Here is a 21,242-nt window from a genome sequence, read left to right on the forward strand (position 1 = left end):
TATTCTATGCAAAACAACAACAACAGATATGTTGCAGGAAAGAACTGAGAAGGCTGGAAGGAAAGAAAACCCCTATGTCATCCTGCAATTGTGATAGAATTCCTCAAAAAGGGGTATGTCACTAAAGATAAACGTTATGTGGGATGTTCTCATCTCCATCAATATTTCCATGTATGTAATCCAGCAATGGATATGGACATACTATAGTGAAAAACGACAAAGAATGGGTCTCTTCCCAAGATCACTTCACCCTAAATTTTAGTTCCATTAAAGGGACTTCAAATACGAAAAGTAGGAAAAGCTTTATATACTGTATCTTGTGTAGTTGTGAATCCAATTACTACTTTGATAGCTTTTAAATTATATTTCAAAAATTTCATATTATTATGAACAATAATAATTTAGATTTGGATGGCAAATTAAAACCTTGCATGAGTATCTGGACATCTAATAATATCTGCTGAATTTATGAACTAGATATTATGAGCTCAATTCATTCTATGCATCCTTAGAATGAGTGGACCAGGGAGAGTATTTTCTTCAAACTTTACAGTTTAGCTTTCCCATACATGCCATTTTAAAAAACAACAACAATGTGTGTATCATTATGCTTTAAATTAGAGCCAGAGCAATATATTGGTTAGAGTGCTGGAGTAGGATCTGGCAGGTTCCCACACTCACATCCCCACTCTGCCACGGAAGTTTGTTGGGTGATCTTGTGCTAGTCACAGCCTAACTTCCCTCACACGGTTGTTGTAAGGTTAAAATTGAGGTAAGGACACTGGTTTGTGTCCTCATTGGCAAGAAAGGCAAAGGGGTATAAATGAAGTGAACAAAATCAGATGGAAAAAGTACTTCTTATAACCATGGCATGATAAACAACAAATAGCTTTTAGATATTGAATTTAAGGATGTTTTCGCACATTAAAGTGATAGGCACAAAGTGTTAAATTAAAATATGTATGCACACAGTGCCAAAGCATGAAGTTCACCTTGCTCAGAAATACTTGAAAAGAAGAATTAAGAGGAATTTTAGGAACGCTTGTCCAAATAGATCTCAATTAATTCTATAGGTTTATCCTGTATTACTTGGCTGGTGCCATGACCAATATTTAGCTACAGCTTAATACTTGTAACAGATGCAAAATTAAGCTCAAAAGCCCATGTGGCCAGACTTCAGTATTTGAAAGGTCAAATGATGAAGCGTGTATATCTTTGGGTTACTTCCCAATTACATCATTTTAGTCAACAGCATGTAAAAATTACACTTCCCTGTAAAATCACAAAGTAGTAACAGCTTTTACAACTACATTCTCTCAAGTCAGCCCACTCATGCTCAGATTCTCTAAGCACATGTCTGATCCATATACAAACACATTTTAAAATAGTTTACATTGGATGTTTAGTCTAGGAGTAAAATTCAAACAATTGCTTAGAGGATGTGCTAGGATTCATTCTGAATTATCATGAAGGAATAAAGAAAAATGTAGGTTATCTTTAGAAGCAGGCAAAAGTAAGGCAGTTAATCAACTTTTATCTGCCTCCATTTGCAGTTATATGCCCCTACATTTCCCCACAGTGGGAACCCCAAACAGCTTACAGTATTGTCCTGTCCTCCATTTTATCCTCAAAACCACCCAATGAAACAATTTAGGCTTAGCATGCCCCAAGATCAGTCAGTAAGCTTCCATAGTTGAACAGGGATTCAAGTGTGGTCCCCCAAATCCTAACCAAAACTCAAACCACTACTCCACATTGGTTTTCATGGGATGGTTGCTGTTGAACAATACTAAGCAGCCTGGCCTGGGCAGCCATGAAGGTCAGGTGGTACCGAGTTACCCAGTGGTTGCCACCAGGTGGAGCTCTATAAGTCCTCCCTTAAAGGCCAGAACAGTTCTGCAAAGAGCCCTCCCCTGCTGTTTACTGATAGAAACCAAGCCTGGTGGAATGATGGCAAAACTGTTGCTGTTTCCTAGCAATGGTTACTGAGGACATCCATTTCTTAAAGCTACAAGTGCTCCTTTGACCATTTGGGATTTAGAAAAACTCACTAGTGTATTTTTTTTCAGATTTCAGATTTTTCAGTAAACTAGGCATTTTTTCAGTCTTGTCTTGTCTATTCACAGCTTTAATCTATGAACGCAAGTATCCTCAAATTTGGCTGGGTTGGCTACTAGAATATACATAATAATAACAGTAGATGTGCAATAATCTCAAATGTCCATCCATTTCCTTTCTGTCAGAAAATATAAGCTGTTCCCAATTAAGAATCTCTATCTATTGGATACAAAAGGAAATGCACACATTTCCCTCATCATTGACTGTAACAATAGAGGATGTCACAGGAAAATAACAATCCAGTTCCCTACAACAAACAAGCAAGCTGACGTGTTTTCTTTTGTTTACCTGTTTTACTCTACTATGAATATGCCTTTAGCAACATTTCTAAAACTAAGAACTGTAATTTTTGATTATGTGTATTGCTAGCGCTCTTTTTATCCAGCCAGGTCAACTCTTCTGCACTATATTTCATTGGATCACAAGGTTAACCCTTCTGCACCATATTTCATTGGATCACAAGGTTAATTAAGTATACCAGGTAATGTATGGCTGGTAACTGACTCAGGGATTAATTTTGTTGCGTGTAGGGATTGCTATTTTAGGTTGGATATACCTGCAGAACTCAGAGGTGAAGGCTAGGAAGGCAGTTGGGTAAGAGAGGGATCTCAACAGGATATTTTGCCATAAAGTCCACCCTCCAAAGCAGCCATTTTCTCCATAGAAACTGATCTCTTCCAACTGGAAATCAGTTGTAATTCCAGGAGATCTCCAGGCCTCACCTTGAGGTTGGCAGCCCTAGTTGTGTGTGAAGCTCCTTCCAAAAGTTGCAGGAAGAACATTTTAAGTAGAAGAAATAAAACAAAAATAATTTCCGTGCTGCCATACTAGTAACAGTTAACAAACTCATATAATGATCTCAAGAGACTTTATTTACAATTAATTTTAGAAACATCTTATGATGACATTCTTCTAAAAGAAATCCCAATTACTTTTGAACCGCGTGGTAAAAATGGAGGAATGCAAAATATTTAGAAATATACACATTCAGGAATACATCAGAATTGTTTAAGGATAATTTGTTAATTAATAACTAATTGTTTAAAGATATGAACAGAGAGAAAGTCAGTACAGAAGAATATGCACAACAAACACCACATGGAGAAGCCAGCAAACTAAACAGCTTAATCTCCATCACTTAAATCAGTGATTCTTAAAGGAGCGTAATGAACTCTACCAGTGAAAATCAAATGAAACTTATGATAAAATTCTAAGCCACTTTGGCCTGGTAACTATGATTAAACAACCAGAAAAAGTCCATGAGATTATGCATTTCTCCCCCATCCCATCCGAAAGAGTATGTAGAAGAAAGCACAATTCTGCCGCTTCTTCCTGTGACCGTTCCTTTCCACATTAGACAATCAGCAGAATTGCAACTGCAAAAGCCTTCTGGGCACATATTCCACAGTTTAGGAACTTGTGCAAAAGAAGGGATGAACCTGAAAGATCAGCTTCAATAATTCACTAAACAAAACAGTCCCCCATACAAAGTGGTAACTGGCCTTTTCAAAATATACACACTGCATATTCAAATATACAAATACACTGCATATACACACTGCATATACAAATACGTACTCTGAATTATTGTAGCAACTGATCAAACATTGATTTGTCGAATACCTACAGAACTGTAGCCTGCAGAATTACTGAGCATGAACAATTACAATTGCTTGTTTCAGAATACTAGCTTAAAAGACCCAAAACTAGAAGTCCAAAACCTGATGTTGTTTCCCATATTCAAAAATAACAAATATTAGCACCCTAACCACTCTGTATCTTTCACAAAATAAATGTAATTGAAAGCAGAAGACTTCTACTTCAGCATATATTCTGACAGGAATTGACTATAAATAACTGATGGTTATTTGGTAGTTCTGCACAAAATTACAGTTCAAATTAAAACCATAGAAAGTCAGTATCTGAAACAACTACGGAATAAAGCTTTATTCAAAGCCAAGTCATGCTACAAATATTTGATTCACTTCCAAGTTATAAAGACAGATTTACAAAATTAAAACCAATGGACGGTTTAGGAATTTTAAGGAATGCTTCCTCCCTGAAGCCTAGATTATTGTGAGGGGGATAAAACCATACATTTAGTTCTTTTAAGAAACTGAATTGTAAGCTGCTGGTTGCAAGTATAATATTGATACAGTCTTTGACCCAAAATCAGGTTGAGAACCTTCTCTTGGTCAGCCTGGTAGATTACCTGCGCAGATAGTTAGACAGAAAGAGTGCATCTCTGTTTGGATATCTCAACAGTATCCATTACCATAAATAATGCATCTGCAACAAAATACTGTTAGCCTAGTGCAGCCAAAATAACACAGGTGCTTCACTGGAATTTACCAATAATGGTATCCTTCTGGATACAAGTCTATCTCAATTGAGTTTTCCAGGTGATCTGCGCTTATTATTGTTGATGACAACTTTCTCCCAACCAGTTGTGTCATGGGCTTGTCTGGAAGCATTGGATTAATCAAAAGAAGCACTGAAGAGTTATTAAACACCCTTGTTAAAATATATTTAAAAGTTTCAGTGTTTTTTTCTCCTTAACTAACTGCAATGGGATTTTTTGTATATTAAAAGTGAGAAGTATTTTCCAATAATTTCCATTTGTATAGAGCAGCTCAATGGTATCAAGATCCACCCATTTTGGTTTCAGACTGAGAATATAGGCAAGATGCCTTATAATCTCTCTTCTTTTAGTCCATGCAGGCAATGAGCCTCTGTAGGGGTAGGCTAAAAGATATATTTAATTCTTTTGAAGGATGAGGTTCTCTGCAGGCAAATAATCCACAGGTGTGACATGTTTAGACTGACCTAACCCATCAAGGGTTAAGATTAAGTTCCTGTAGAATATGGAGAAGATGTTCTTAAGTGGCTCAAATTGGTGCAGCTCCTGATAAATGAAGTCTTTTCTAGGGCCCATTTTGACCCTTTTCCATCTGCCAATTTAGCGGGAAGATTTCAAAAAAATCCCATGGCATAGGAGGGTATGTGTTTGCAACTCAGGGGAAGTAGACTCTATGTCACACATCCTACTGCATTGTGAGCTCCGCAAAGAGGAAAGGAAGTCTCTAATTCAACCATTGTTAATTTGCTATACTAATTCAATCGCAGGTGACTCTGACTTAGCTCTTACAAGAATTTTATTGGAAGACCATGTTCCTTGCATATCTTTGCAGGTAGCTAAATGTTGTATGTTAGCATATAATAAGCACAGATCCATGTTAAGACAGGGAGCAGTATTAGATAGAGATTGTAATAATGTAGTAAATTGAAATTTCTTTTATTATGGATTGCTGTATATATGTACAACTTGAATTTGTCTTTGTTTTCTTTTTGCTGGCCTTGTGTCCGTAATAAACTATTCCAGTTGATTGGAGAAGGATTTCTTACAGCCCCATCTAAAGGGGGGGGTGAATCCATTTGTGGGAACACCGGAATGACTGTGAATGACCATCGGAATGACCATCTAAAGGGGGGGGGTGAATCCATTTGCGGGAACACCGGAATGACTTCCCCACTGCTGGGGCATGGAGCCAGAACCCCTGCTGCTGACGCAGCGGGGGAGGGGTCCAATGGCATGGCCAGGACAGCAGCTAACATTAGTCAGCTTCCTCCTGACCATTTACAGGCTTAAGCCAGCGGCGGGGAATCTGGACTTATGCAACCCTTTGGATCATGTAAGACTATTCAGTCCTACAGAGGCTTCTTGGTGGTGGGGAGACTATTTTGTTTTGTAAGCCTCCCCACTCCCGGGGAGCAGCAGCTAGCTGCAGCTGCATTACCGTGGTTGGCCACCCAGCTCGTTGATGGGGTGCCCATCACTTCTTAGTTTGCCTGCACAGAACTGGGCTACAGTCTTCTCTGTGTTCAAGAAGACTGACTCCAGATAGTTCTACATAGGACTGCAGTGTTTGTGTTGCTCTTCAAGTGGCCCTGCTGTGGAAGTGGAGTGTGCTTACCCTAAATCACTTAGATGCTTTGCTATTTCTTAAGGCTAGTATGCATCTTCAAGGGGAGTATCAGCAGCTAAACCATACCTATACTGGTTCTGAATATACAGATATGAGGAACATCTCACCACTTGTACAAATTCCTTAGTCACAAAGGGCTGCTAAAATATTTCATACACATATATCTATACAACCATAGAATGCTAGCAATTAAGACATCTTTAAAATACACTTTTCTGCTTTCTCGTCACATGCAGTTTGAACCTCATAAGTTGCATTATCTCCCCACCCAATCAATTATTTTCAGGGCAGAAGCACCTTAGAAAGAAATCTGTAGGAAGTTTCTTTCAGAGTCTTCTAAATCATTATTCAAGGTATGGGTCTGGACAGAGAAGAATAAAACATTTATAGAAGAACAGTAAAAAGATGTATTCATATACTTGGAGTGGAAACTGTGTGCATTCAGCTGCAATTGATTTCCCGTATGGCAAAATACGGTAGGCATTCTGCTAGCTGGGAACATTACAGAGGCCTCCTACACGTTACAAGGCTTTCAGACTAGGAAGGTGTTCCCAGTGGTTCTTCCTTTGCCAGAATAAACACAGTCTGTACTGATCCACCAATCTATTTGGTATGTGTGACAGACAGGAAACTGTCCTGCCCCTAAAAGTGAAATCAGCCACTCAGATGAGCCCATAGGAGTGTGGCTGTAGCATCCAATCACCTTTGAGAAGAGGGATAAGATGTTGAAGGGAATGCAGAAGAAACAACTGAGGTCTGCCTCAGGGAGAGAGCAGTGACAGTTCAGGTCTGGCTCAGAAAAAGGAGCAGACAGAAGCGTAGCTCTGCCTGGCAGTGGGGCAGAACCATTTAGATCCATGTCCAGGAGAGAAGAGAATGAGAATGCTTGATTGCTTGGCCTGTCTCAGATGATCAGCAGACATTGTACAATTTCGTCTGAAATAGTCTGAAATTATACAATTTGGTCTGAAATTTCTGGGGAAAGGACACTTCTTTTTCTCTTTAACTCACATACACTATTTCATTCCACACATAACCTGAGAGTAGACTAAAAGGACATGGGAAGTTATTGTTGAAAAACACATGATATAAGCATGTCTGCATCATTATGCTCAGTATCAGGATGTTTATGCCAAGGAACCCTGTACACTGCCTGGAGGTTCGTGATGAAAGAAAGGTGCATGATGAAATAAAGACATTCCCTTCACTTATTCTGAAGTTCCTCCCAGCATTTACACAGTCAATAGTTCAGTTTCCTGTCCTTTTTATTCCCACCCACACAAGTGGCCAAATGTTCTCTGCATGCCTATTCACTCTGTGTTGTTCCTCCATTAAAATATTTCTGTTCTCTGCAGGAAAAAATATCTGCCACTAGAGCAAACAAGGTCAACTTAATTATGTGTCATTCTTCAGAAGACAGATTCTGATATCTGTTGATGCCTAATACTTGAGATGCTTTAAAACAAACATGCAATGCTTTTACATATTCTACATGAATTTTATAGAAAACGATATGACAAGTGCACTGAAATGACCTGTATTTAATTACTCTAGATGTAGCCATGTTTACTTTTAGGAGTAATATAAAACAGGACTGCAGTGACACCTTAAAACAAACCAAATTTATTTCAGCATAGAATTTGACTCACAAAATCTTATGCTGTAGTAAATTTTGTCAGTCTTTTTCATTTTATGTAGTGTTTTCTGTAGTGTAGTCATTTTCTGTTGTATTATATGCATTTTTACAAAGAACATTCCTTATTTCAGAAGTTTGGGAACTAGCAGTGCACATTATTTTAGATTTGAAAATTAACAGCCTACCTATAAAATGCAAAAAAAGAGCCTAATACTGGAGTTTGGACATTTAAAAAAATCCTACAAGAAAACTAAATTTAGATGCAGAGTCTGTTAGCAAAAGTTTGACTGGTAACATCCAATTAATCTGAAAAAACTTTGGTGTTAGCTGTCAAAAAAACCCCAAAAACATTAAGAGAGGTTTTTGCTATTAAACATGCAACAATTCTAATTCATCTCTGAATTGCTGGCAACCGACACCCCATCCAAACCTGAAGGAGGCAGGACATAGCACCAATGCAGAACTATCCCACTGCCTCCAAGAGGGCTTTCCAGCAGTGTACGGAGCTTGGAAAAGGCCTGAACTACACACACACACCCCGACACACAACCACATAAAAGCCCTATACAGCTTATAGGACTTGCACCAGCAAGAATGTAGTAAGTCTGAGGACCAAGGCACTGCACTTCTCATTCTCAACTCCAGGAAGGAGCCAACTAACACTCCCAGGAAAGCCCCAGCGCCTCCCCCCCCCCACATCCACTGGTGTCCAAGTGAGATGCCAGCACAGCCATGCCACAGCCTGGAGCTCTGGGTTCTGTGGCAGTGGAGCTGTGGAATGGGTGACCACCAGCACGTCTGCCCCCTCCACTGGGGTTACTGACCAGGAAGAGCAAATGCAGTGGTGCAAGGCTACACCACTACCTAGAGCCCTTTTGGTGATTGGTGCTGAATACATATCTCAGGGGATCAGCCATCTAGTTAAGTGCAAGTTGCAAACCCCACTGAAGAGAACAAAGCTTGTGGCACACTGGGAAGGGACTGATATTTATTCATTCATTTACACACATCTTTCCCCCAAGCAGCTTACATTATTTCCCATTTATCCTCCCAACAACCTTCTGAGGTAGATTCGGCTGAAATTGTGTGACTGGCTCAAGGTCAACCAGCTGGCTTATCTGGCAAAGTAGATATTTATGTCTGGGAGTCCCAGATTCTAGTCCAACACCTTAACCACTACATCACACTGGCACGCATACCAAATTACAGAGCTGATGGTGATTTAAAAGCAGGATTTCTAGTCAGGAATATGCACTCATCCCACACGTTCTCTCTAGTAAACAGTCTTGTGGATCCTTTAATTTATTTAAATAGGTATAAACAGAATGAGTTGCAGAGGCTGGTGGCAGGGAACTCTGTGATGTTACTTGTGAATTCATTTTATGAGCCGTGGCTGTGATGCTGGGTGGCAGTTTTGGGGTGGGGGGCAGGAGTAACGTTGCTGAACTTCATCTTATAGTCCCATGTATGACTTATTTCCATAGGGAGGGGATCCTATTTCTTGTTGTCTATGATGTTATATGTTTATTCTCTGTAGTTTGTAGTTCATAGTCTTTGCAGCTCAATCTCTGTCGTCTATCCCTTTGTAAATCCTGTGGGTTTTTTCCTAGCTTAGGTAGAAGTTAGTTGAAGGCTTAGAGTAGGTGGTTTGATTTTTGTAGCCTTTAGTAGTTAGTAGCCCTTTAGATGATCCATTGTGGGTCCCAGAGGGCAAGGTGTTATTTTCGCTTAAGCTAGTAGGTGAGTTAGTGGGGAAGGTTGGGAGGGGTGAGATTGGACATGGGGATGGCATTGACGGGGCCATTTCCTGCTGTCTACGACATTATATTATTTTGTTCATCATTATAATTAAGATGTTATAACCTGCTATCATGTTGTTGTGTACTGATGTTATTTGCTGTTATGTTATGAAATGTTATTCTATTGCTATGTTATAATTACTGATGTTTTTGATACTTGATATTTGGAATTTATGTTTACTGATGCTGCTGTTTTGCTGTTTTTGACATTTGTTGGTTCGATATTTGCTGCTGATATTTGATATCTGATCGGTGTTTACTGTTATTTGCTTATTACTTGACACCCTGAGCCCTACGGGGGAGGATGGGGTATAAATCAAACAAATGAAATGAAATCAGAATAGTAAGAATAAAAGAAAAGAAAAAAATTGAGAACCATATCCAAGTAATGACTACAATTAAATTTCAACACAAAACAAAAATACATACATATATTAAACAAAGCTATTATAAGCAATGAAAAATAAATGCTGGTAACAGTTATGAACAGTAAATGGTAATGCAATTATGGCCATAAAAGTATAATCATAAGATATCCTATATAGTATCAAATATAAGCAATACTCATGTTAAACCATATTGCAAGGTAAATTGTAATGAAATAGAATAGAAAAATACTTACAATGATCAAGATTAATTTCTAAAAAAACCTTCCCAAATATTGAACGGAGCTCATCTATTATGATATCAACATTTGTCCTTTTTAAGACACTTTCAATACAATACATCAAGAATGTTATCAATACTTCATATCTATCCTTCCCTACTCCTAATTTTTTTAGAAATAATATAAACAATGTGCTTTCTATTTATCTTGAAATACTTTAATTGGTCTTTTGCTCACATAGTTAATTAATTTTGCCATCACTGCATTTAATTTATTTTTCCATTCTTCCCTGGGATAGACACTCTTCTGTTTTCCATTGTGCTGTGAATATTACTCTAGACCATTAACCCATGAAAATCTGGACAGCCGCAGGTTGCAGACCCCTGCTCTAGACACTGTTCTCATATATCTAAACAATTCTTCCAAAGTTTTTTTACTGTTTTTTCACAAAATGCCCAGCAGCATATTCTTAGTTTTCATATTAAATTTAAATTTCAACATTTTCTGAACTCTGGCATGTATTTCTTTCCAATTTGTTTGTCTTTTTGCTCATCCACCACATTTAATATTATGTACGGTCCACTTCTTTGCATTTCCAATAGTTTCCCTCACAGTTTTTATCCATCTTCTCAACATCCTTTGTAGCAAAATACATTTGGAATTCTAACACAGCATGGTGGGCTACCATAGGAGATGGAGCCAGCCGCAAAATGATTGCCACAGCTTAACTTCAACAACACAGCGTAGATCATTGAGCTCTGGTGGCAGCTGCTGCCAAAGCAACATTTAAAAAATGCACAGCCAATCAAATCTGCAATAGTCAATCAGAATCCTTGCTGGCCAAAAGCCCTACCTGGCTCAACCCATTTCCTAAAAACACTTGGTGGGCACCACTGCACTCACAGACAGCACACTGGGGTAGAGGCATAGCACTGGTGCATCCTCCGCCCCATCCCATCACGGAACCCCCTGCCATGCCCCCGGAACGCCCTTGCCACACCCTCATAGGGGCGCACGCCCAGTGTGTCGCGCCCCCTCCTGCCCCCTTGGAACTATGCCTGTGCACTGGGGATCCCTGATTTAGGGCATCCATATCACACATTACTTTATATATGTAGTGGAGGGGATGTGCTTGCCAACTCCTTCACTACAATAGTCAGCTTACTGCTAATTGCCTGAATTGGGCTTCTGCTCAGCTCCATACAGATATTCCCATACAATTTTCAAATTGTCAGCAGAGGAGCAGAAGGATCAATACACTTTTTATGTGCATACACAGTATCCTTTAAAAACAGTTTATTATTTAGCAACAGAAAATAGTGTTAAATACATGGGTGAAAATGTGGACCAAGTGTCTGATGCAATACAAATTAGCTTTACATGATTTTGAGGAGAATGGCCCAGAGGTAGAGCATCTGCTTGGCATACAGACGGTCCCAGGTTCAATCCCCAGGAGGTAATGTGAAAGATCTCCGCCTGAGACCCTGGAGAGTCGCTGGTGGTCTGAGTAGACAATAATGACTTGATGGACTGATGGTCTGATTCAATGTAAGCAGCTTCCTGTGTATACAAGTTTTCCATCCTCCTGCACACATGCATCTGGTTGCAAATACATTTAAAATCATGGAACAAAATTGCTGCTGACATCTCTTCTACTTGGCTGAGTTCATACCATTGCATCCTGAATCCAAGGTACGTATTGTTGTGCATAACTTGTGCATAACTGTGCATAACTGCTGCTGTTGACAAAAATAGCAATGTCAAAAGGTTTGTATGTTTTTGCACTGACTTCTTAGATTTTTAATACCAGTCTGTCAGATTTTTTCATTTCATAGACTGAAACACAATCAAGCCAAGACCACCCTCCAAAAAAATCTAGATTGTTATGCAATATAATTCAATTCCATGGCCTTAAAACTGTTTTTCTAAATTCTATCCATTCTTCAATAACTTCTTGAATTCCAAACCCATTCCCAACAGATGTGATGTCAGTATATTAAACTGACACATTAATCCACACTCCCATCTAATTCCTGGCTATAACTTTAATATCAATGTGGTCCAACATGTGGTTACCGTTAGAAAGTTAAAGCAAAGCTGGTAATAAGCCCTATAGTGCAATCTTTACCTTCTGCTGCAAACATGCTATATGAAACATAAAAATTATTTAACATGCATGCAAAGAAAAATCATGTGTACACTGTGGTGGTGCACAGCCTAGGTTGTCAGCTCAAGGCTCAGAAATTCCTGGGAATTTGAGGAGGGAGCCTGGAAAAGGCAGCATTTGGGAAGGGATGGGACCTCAATGAGGGTATAATGCCATACAGTTCACCATCCAAAGTAGCCATTTTCTCCAGGGGAAAATTTATCTCTGTAGTCTGGGGATCAATTGTTAGTTGCAAGAGGTTCCCAACCTCACATGGAGGGCTGGTAACTCTACATATAGCTCTGTGCAAAAGGGCCACCTTTGCACTAACTCACCACATGGGAAGAAGGCATGAGCACCAACACCAAATCATCTGAAGAAGTTCCCTCATATCCTGCTTCCCTGTAAACCTCTGCATGTATGTCATGCAGACTATTTGATGAATGTGCAGAGACGGAGCTAGTCAGCTCATCTGCACTCTCCTTTCCTACATGGTGACTGAATGCACAAATGGGTCATCTGCACAAGGCTTATGTGTTCACTGCAATGTGTACCAGTTGTCTGACTGTTACAGCCACATGCAGTCAATATACTGAGCTAGATGGACAAAGGACGGTTTGTGTGTAAACTATTAACGCAGTGCCCAATCACTATTTTTACTAAGCATCTATGAAACTCTGAAGAGCTCAATAAAACTTAAGAGATTGCACACACTGAAAACCATTTCTACATTCTTTTACTTAGAACTTTTGATTTAAGATTCCTCAAATATGTGAAAGATTCTCAGAAGAAAACATCACTCCTTGAAACAGTGCCTGAATAAAATGCCCTGGAAAAAAATATTAAAGGAAAGAGAACAATGTGCAAAGCTATGCACCTGATTCTTATACTTAAATGCTTTGGGTACAAATGCATAAATATCAGAATGAGTATAAAGATGTTTGCAATAATGACAGAATAACCACTGAAGCATGTGGAGATAATTGAGTTAAAACTGTGCAACACATCTAAGGGATTTTAGGCAACAAGAACCACAGATGAAATACAGAAATTCTGTAGATAGTCAAATTTAAACTTTACTCTGAGGGGGAACAGCTCAAACCCAATCACAGAAAACAAGTGATTAAGCAAGATAAATAGGGAAGAATCTTTTTATAGTCATAGTGCATTATATTTTTGTTGCACTTACATTTTGCTTTGCGGCACCCCTGATGCTATATGGCATGTATCCTAGATAATAGGATGTTAATTAGGACTGTGCACCATTTTTTTCTGGCATTTTTCAGATTTGGTTTTTAAAGATCTGGATTTTTTTTAAAAAAAGAAAAACCCAAACCCTCATAATAGTATGGCTTTTTTTCCGGGCTTTTAAAAAAATGGTCTTTTAAACCTGATTCCCCAAAAATTCTGAGTTGCAGAACCGAATGCTGGGCTGGGCTCATTCAGAGAATTCAGTTCTGCACGTCCCCCCCCATCTGAATTCCAAGTGGGCTTTGAAGATAGTGGCATTGAGCTGAATACTGGGCCCACCCAGGCTGAGCCTAGTGTTCAGCTCTCTGCTGCCAGCCACCTCCAAGTCAACGTGAACTTCGGGGGCAGCTACCAGGTAACTGAGTGGGAGAAGTAGGGAAAGAATAAAATGGGGTTGAACCTGCCTGGAAAATGTTGGAAAAACTGGGCATTTTTTCCAGGATCTGCTTTTCACCTTAAATTACCACCAATCTTTAGACCAAAAATAAACATGAGAAAAGTTGAAATGTTTTTTGGGTTTATTTTCAGTTCATTTTTTTCCGGATGCACAGCCTTAATGTTACTATGAATTCCGTATGTCTGGAAATAAGCTTTAAACTATGGGTGGGGTATGAAATAAAAATAGGAGGATTTAATAAGTGGAAAATATGCTGTTATAAGTTAGATTTAAATGGTAAACAAATTGTATGAAACTGAATGCTAGACTAGATTAAGTTCAACTTGCAAAACCATTTATCTTCTTCAGAATCTAAGTTTTAAATTCATCTTCTCATAATTATTTGTTCAAACTTGAAAGACAAAATTGTAGTTTGACACTTATTTTCAAATGATGTGTTGCAAGCAGCTGCTTGGTATTCTTTAAGAGTAAAAATTACATTTTCCAAACTATAGATACTTGGAGATGAACTACGAATTCATAGAAGTACATTTATGTATTTAAAACATATTATCACAGGAGAACTTCATATCAGCAATACTTCCTACTTGAAGTAATTAAGCACATGTTCCCTGAGGCAGAATTGGCAAAGGAAGACAATATACAAAAATCAATGGCAAGAATAAGCACAACCATCTTTGACACTAATATTTGGTTGGCTATACTTTTTTCTTTAGTACAAGGTGGAGGCTGAAGCAGTCATCTGAACACTATAACTAACACTGTGCTAGGGGTAAAATATCGGAATACTTGATTCTCTACCTCCACTTTCTAAGTCAGTGGGCATAGAACTCCATGAGGACTAAATATAAACCAGACCTGAAAATGGATACATGATTGGGCTCCAAACATTAGATTAAATTTTCCTAATACGTTGCCAACTTAAAAAGAGAATGTGTTGGGGCTCAGTAATATTTATGTTATGTGGTGATCTTGATAAAATACACAAATGCATACCATTTAACCTTCCTGACATTTTCTACAGATTTTGTCAGTTCTATAAAAACAAGTTCAAATACCTTTTGAAAGGTCACACTATCATCAAGTATAGTGTTATGGCCCTGATCTGGGTGGTCTGAGCCAGTCCCATTTCATCAGATTTCAGAGGCAAAGCAGGGTTGGCCCTGGTTAGGATTTGGACAGGAGACCACCAAGTAAGGCCAAGAGTGCTACACAGAGGCAAGAAATGGCAAAACATCTTTGTTCATTTCTTATCTTGGAAGGCCTACAGGATTGCCATTCATTGGCTGTGACTTGATGGCACTTTCCATCACCCTGGTGTTATATAAACTACAAGATGCCACAAAAATTAAACAGGTAAATCATAAACTTCAAAGCAGCTGTCTGCTTCTGCTTTGAGGCCACAATTGCTCATACACCCTCTGTCTGCTGCTTCCAGATTTAACTTCAGTACAAGTGAACAGGATTCCATTACAAATTTAGCTGGAGGCCAGGACCACAAGCACTTGTGGAAATTTGAACCACAAGCCTTAATCAGTAAAAGCTGTTCATTACCAACAGGAAGGAAGACATGAAGAACACTTACAGTGCTGCTACATTTAATTTAGATGAGAAAGTTTACTGTAATCTTTCCTACGGACTTCTATGTTGCATGGCTAGTGGCTATGAAAATGAGCTGTGATACAGGAAGGCTCTGGCTCAAATCTTACTTCTGCTGCATTAGACAAGCGACTCTGTCTCAACCTCCACAAACAGTACGAGGATAATAATACTGGCCTACATTAAACTGTTGTTATAACACCACCACTATAGTCTTTTACAGACTGAAAATACTATAAAATATTATGTTATCATTACTTGGCAGCTGGAGCAAATCAACACATGCTACCTGCAGGAAGATTTGAAGGGAAATTATTGGATACACTACACTGATAGATACATAGATAGATAGGCTCAGAATCCTGGAGAAGAACAGTTGGCCTGAATATAATCCTCAGGCCTACCTTTTTTTCAGGGAACTGAAAATAGCTGAGCCTCATCTTGGATTTCTTGGTATAGATTCAGCAGTATGCATAGTTGACTGCCAGAACTATACCCCTGATAGCCAAAAGTAGGAAAAATTTTAACTAAGAAACTTCTGACCTCCTCCCAGCCATGAACACACTAGAAAGTAGTGAGAAAAATCACTGAAGTAATAGAAGAATCTCAAATGTTACCATGGAACAGAAGAAATGGATGGACATGTGAGTCATGTTTCTGACATAACAAAGAGATTCCTCCTTTGAAAATAATTTCCAGTAAGTTTTACCAGCTGTCAATTTAAGAACAGCCATTCATAAGTACAGAACTAAATACATAATGCTAGTAATAGGATAAAGTACATTTCCTAATTTCTCAAAACTACCTTGGGCTCTATTAAGCAGAACACAAATATCTTAAATTAATACTACACACAAGTAGATCATTTACATGGTCTCAATAAGTCATGCAAAATTTGTGGAAGGTATGTTATTACCTTCACATGACAGGTGAGGGTTAGGGTCAATCAAGGCTTCTCTAAGGCTACCAAGTGAGTTCATGGCTGAACTAACATTTGAACCAGGAACCTCCAATTAGATGACTTTGGGGCCAAATATACCACACTGTTTCAGTATGTATCACGTATCCCAAGAATAAGCCGTATGAGTTACTCAACATATAGTGCCCATAACTTGTGTTTTAGGCTATTTATTACTGGTACTATTTTATTTAACCAAATATTTATTTATACTCCACCTTTCTGCCCTTATAAAGGCCACTAAGGCAGCTAAGAAAAACATATATAATAAAATCACCTCTTAAAACCATTACATCTAAAAAAAAACTTGATAACACAGGCCGTTTCCGCATGGAGGCGGAAGCGGCTGGGTCGGCGCATTTCGCACCGACCCAACGACGCTGGGACCGTTCACATGAACGGTCCCAGAAAGAGCAGGGACGACGGCGCCGCGGAGAGCCGTCGCCCGGCCAACCCGGCGCGTCTCGGGCCCTCCGGCACGTCGCCGAGGCCTGGAGACACGCCCCCCCGGCCCTGCGCGACTGCTCCAGCATCGCCGAGCAGGGGAGCGTGTCCCCAGGCCTCAACGACATGCCGGAGGGCTGGGGACAAGGTAAGTGCAGGGAGGGAGTGGGGGGGAAGCACCTGGAAGCCGCTGCCGTTCGCACGTCCCCAGGCCGCCATTAAACGCCCGTGCAGAAACGGCCACAGTTAAAACTGGAGCTGATATACCACCTGCATCTCAGAAGGCAGAGGCACTTGGAAGAGGGCCATGAAAGGTAACCATTGGAGTTAAGCAGGTTAATATTAATTTATTGTCCACCTTTCTCACTGGATCTCAAAGCAAACTGCTAGTACGATAAAACTGTTTATTCCATCAGCAAGCAGATAACAAATGATAACATTTGATCGAACAGCAAAGATCCCTAGTTCCATGTAGCAGTCAGACTGTCAGGAAAGGACTGGAGAGATCTGTGCTCAAATCCCAATCCAGTCATTAATCCATTAAGTCATGCAGAGTTATTGTGATAATCATTTAAGCCATACTGAGCTTCTCAGGGAAAGAGTTGAATTAAAATATGATACATAAGCGCTATGCACAAGCATTATTATTTCAGTTATTGAATGTTTCAGTCATACACGAACGATTTCATATAAATTATCGGCAGCGTAGAAGGTTGAAATCCGGAAATAATTTTGCTTTTGAAATCATTTTAAAACACTTCTATGGTAATAATTCACTTTATTGCTGCAGTGTAATATGTGGGATGGTTCTATCAATGACCTTTGCCCAGTTTGATGTTAACACCATCTAGGAATCACTTCCAGTTAAATATACTGATGGCTGCATGAACAGCAAAAACTCTTAAAAATGAAGACTTAACAGTGCAATTCAGCAAAGCTTCTTTTCTCTTCTTGACACCTGTTCAATTTATTCTTTATTGTTACTTATTATAATTTGGTTATTTACAGTCTGACTTTCTTACCAAGACACAAGGTGGATTACATATTGTAATCAATAGAATAGGGCATTCAATGAGCAAGAAATCTGAAAGTAAACAGAAATCTCAAACAGAGCTGAAACAAGCATGAGCTTTTAAGGACGATACATTAATGGCATGGAAACTACTTACAGCTCAATCCAAAGCTCAAGGCAGCCAGGGACAGCAGCACTAAAGGGCTTTTGGAAGCATGGGGAGGCAGCTAAAAGAAAAAAAAGACTCCAGCTGTCTGGAAGCCCTCCATAGGGCTTAACAGTGTCGCCACTCAAAAGAGTGCTGTAAGTCTGAAGCCCCGGCTGCAGTGTTCTTGGTCCTAAAGGCTGGGGGAAAGCCAACTAAAGTCAGCTGCATCCCCGGGAACACCCTGGCTGCCCCCCTTCCCCTGTCAGTGCCTAATTGGACACCAGCATTCCTCCATGGTGGTGCCCACTTCTGAGTTTCGCCACAGTGGAGCTGAGGGGTGCCCAGCCACTGGTGTTTTTGCCCTTTTCGCCAGCTTGGGGGGGTATGTTTGGGGGGGGAATGTGCCAGCATGGCTCCACACCACTTCTATCCACCCCCTATAAGATTGGGCTATTTGTATGAAGAAATGGCTCTCCTTGCCCCCCTTGAGATTTGAGGGAAATGGCTCTCCTTGCCCCCCTTGAGATTTGAGGGAAACAACTGAGGTGAGTTGGAAAGGAAGCTGGAGGGCCCTGATCCTCCCCAGAGGGAAATTCCATCAGGTGGTGGAAGCAGTTACCCTACGGAGAGAAAGAAAACCCCTCCAGGAGAAGCTGGGAACCCCTGGGAGAAGGCTGGGTGGAATAGGGCCTGCAGGTCAACGTAGGCCTGTTTCGCCACAATTTGGAACTTATTTAGTTGTTCCATTTTTTAAAGTGCAAGAACTTTCCTAAAGCAAAACATAACTACAGTAAAATATGAAGCAGAGAAAAAGAGCCTCTGACATGAAATCAGAAGGCCAACCTAAGTTCACTGGTGAATTATATATTGTCCTTTGGTATACTGTCCTTTGGTGCTTTTGAGAGGAGTGATACCATCAAGTATTGGATGTAGTTTTATAGCAGCAATTAATACCAGCAGCAGTGACATTTTTATGGAGCTAAACAAGACAGGACTGAATATTAACAGTGTGTTACTGAATAACATCCCAAAGTGGTCTTGTTTTAAAAAGTTGCCCCCAACTGGCTGGCACAGTACTTATTTACCATAAAAGTATTTATATTTTTGTTTAGTCATATGACTGCAGACAAGTTAGAATCTGAGCCTTGTTTAGAACACAGACCTCATGAAACAGATTTTTTAAACTTGTGCAGAAAGAATCACATTTGATTTTATGATGCATTTTATAACGTACTGTCATTTATTTTAATCTGTTCATTTATTGTCGTAAGCCGCCCTGCGCCCATTAAGGGGAGGGGCAGCCTAGAAATAAATTTCAGTAGATCGAAAAGTTCAACAATGTCAGAATACTCCAGGTCCTTACTCCCCATACCACTTTTGCTCAAAGCTAAGTAATTATCATTCATGAAACACTTGCTTATTTTTGGAAACACTGCTTGGCAAACTTGATATTCCACATCATACAATCACATAAGGCAGTATGTACACACGTTTCAGGGGTGTGAGCTTGCAATTTAGCCACATGCTCTCACATTAGGCACTTACACTCATCTGCAGCTTCTCAGCACATCTGCATGCAGTAAAACAGATGCAAGCACACAATCCCCACCCCTGAAAGTCTTAACAAACCATGGCAAGTGCAGGAGAGGAGGAGTTAAAATAATATAGCGAAGCAGGGTCATCATGGCTCAGAGTTAAGGCATCTGCTTTACACACAGAAGGTCCCAAATTCAGTCCCCAGCAGCCCTAGCTAAAGAGGTTCAGGTAGTAGATGATGTGAGAGAGACCCTAGATTATGGCTGCTACTCAGAGTAGGTAGTAATGGCCTTGACAGACCATACAAAGCAGCTTCATCATGCATTAAGATAATATGATGATTCAATCATCATATTATCTCTATCAGTGCAACTTTGGTTCTGTGCAAGGAAAATACAGAGAGACCAGTCTCAAGATAACTTTATGGCAGGCAGACACACACGGAGGATTCCAAGGGGTAAAACAGCCCTCCTCCCTTTCTGCTGGTTGCCAAGTCTCTTCAGGTAACAAAAGATAAGGAGTCCTCTGAACCCAGCCGCTTTCTGTTTCTGTCTATCTATAATACTGAGTTTTCGATGGGCGGGGGCAACTTGACTTTTCTGATCGCCCCTTTAGGGGATGAAAGGTTTCCAAGTAAGCCTTGCCTCACCGACCCATCTCTACGGGAACCTAATGATGCTAGAAAGTATCAAGCCGGGAAGCCAGGGGCTCCGGAGTCCTATCTAAAGAGGGCGCCCAGGGCGCAAACTGTGAAGAATGAGCACTCAAGCACGCACACCCCCTGCACCTCTGCCGCTCTTCTTTCGAAGAGGTGCCCCCAGTAAAGTAATGCTCGGTCTTCCTCCACCTCGCAAGCAGAAGCTACTGCAAGAACACTCGCTCGTACCCCCATCTCGGGCTACAACGGGGCAACCCCTGCTGCACCCTCCCTCGATGCCAGAAAACGGCAGGTGGAGCCCGATCCCTCGGGCCAAGCGACTCTCAGGCGAGGGAAGCGGACTAGAGTACCAAGCTGGAGCTGGAAAAAGGCTCCCCTGCCCGCCCAGGCAACGGGAGCGCTCAGGACGCTCACCCTCCCCTCAGAGCCAGAGCCCACGAGCGGCTAAGAGGAACCGCCATAAGAACAAAGCAGCAGCAGCCCTTACCGGGAGCCGAGGAGAGGCAGCAGCACCGCCGAGCCGGCGAGGGGCTCCCCCGGGCGGATTCCAAGCCAGGCAGCTCGTGATGTTAAACCCGGGAGCCGAAGGAGCCGGGAGCTTCTGAGTTCATCGCCGAGACACCCAGCGCCTCGTTCCGCGACTGTGGAGAGAAGTTGAGCAGCCGGCGGGAGCTCCTCCTCGTTTCCCCTTCCCTCCTCTCATGCGCCGTGGAAAACTCTTCCAGCTCCCGCGGCTGGCCTGGCTTCGGCGTTGCTGGGCTGGCCCCTCCTCAGGGAGGCCTGGCTTGGCCTGAAGCTGCCGCGGGAGTTCCCCCGAGGGCGGGGAAGAGACGCATTGACCGCTTGGATTTGCCTGTGGAGCCAGGAGAGCAAATGACAGCCTCAAGTGGGGATTTAAACCGGAAAAAGCGCCATGCCCCTCCGCTACTGTCTTCACACCCACCCAG

General features: G+C 40.8%; 1 protein-coding gene across 1 annotated transcript in view; it reads right to left on the bottom strand.

Annotated features, from left to right (window-relative positions):
- Positions 1-21,002, bottom strand: part of PLEKHG1 (pleckstrin homology and RhoGEF domain containing G1) — a 170,308-nt gene extending 149,306 nt beyond the window's left edge. The window contains exon 1 of the mRNA XM_048505306.1: positions 20,783-21,002. The gene's annotated coding sequence lies outside the window, so the exon portion shown is untranslated. The remainder of the gene's footprint in view (positions 1-20,782) is intronic.
- Between the last annotated feature and the right edge of the window lie 240 nt (positions 21,003-21,242).

This window comes from Sphaerodactylus townsendi, linkage group LG01 (genome assembly GCF_021028975.2).
Source record: "Sphaerodactylus townsendi isolate TG3544 linkage group LG01, MPM_Stown_v2.3, whole genome shotgun sequence".
Lineage (NCBI taxonomy): Eukaryota > Metazoa > Chordata > Lepidosauria > Squamata > Sphaerodactylidae > Sphaerodactylus > Sphaerodactylus townsendi.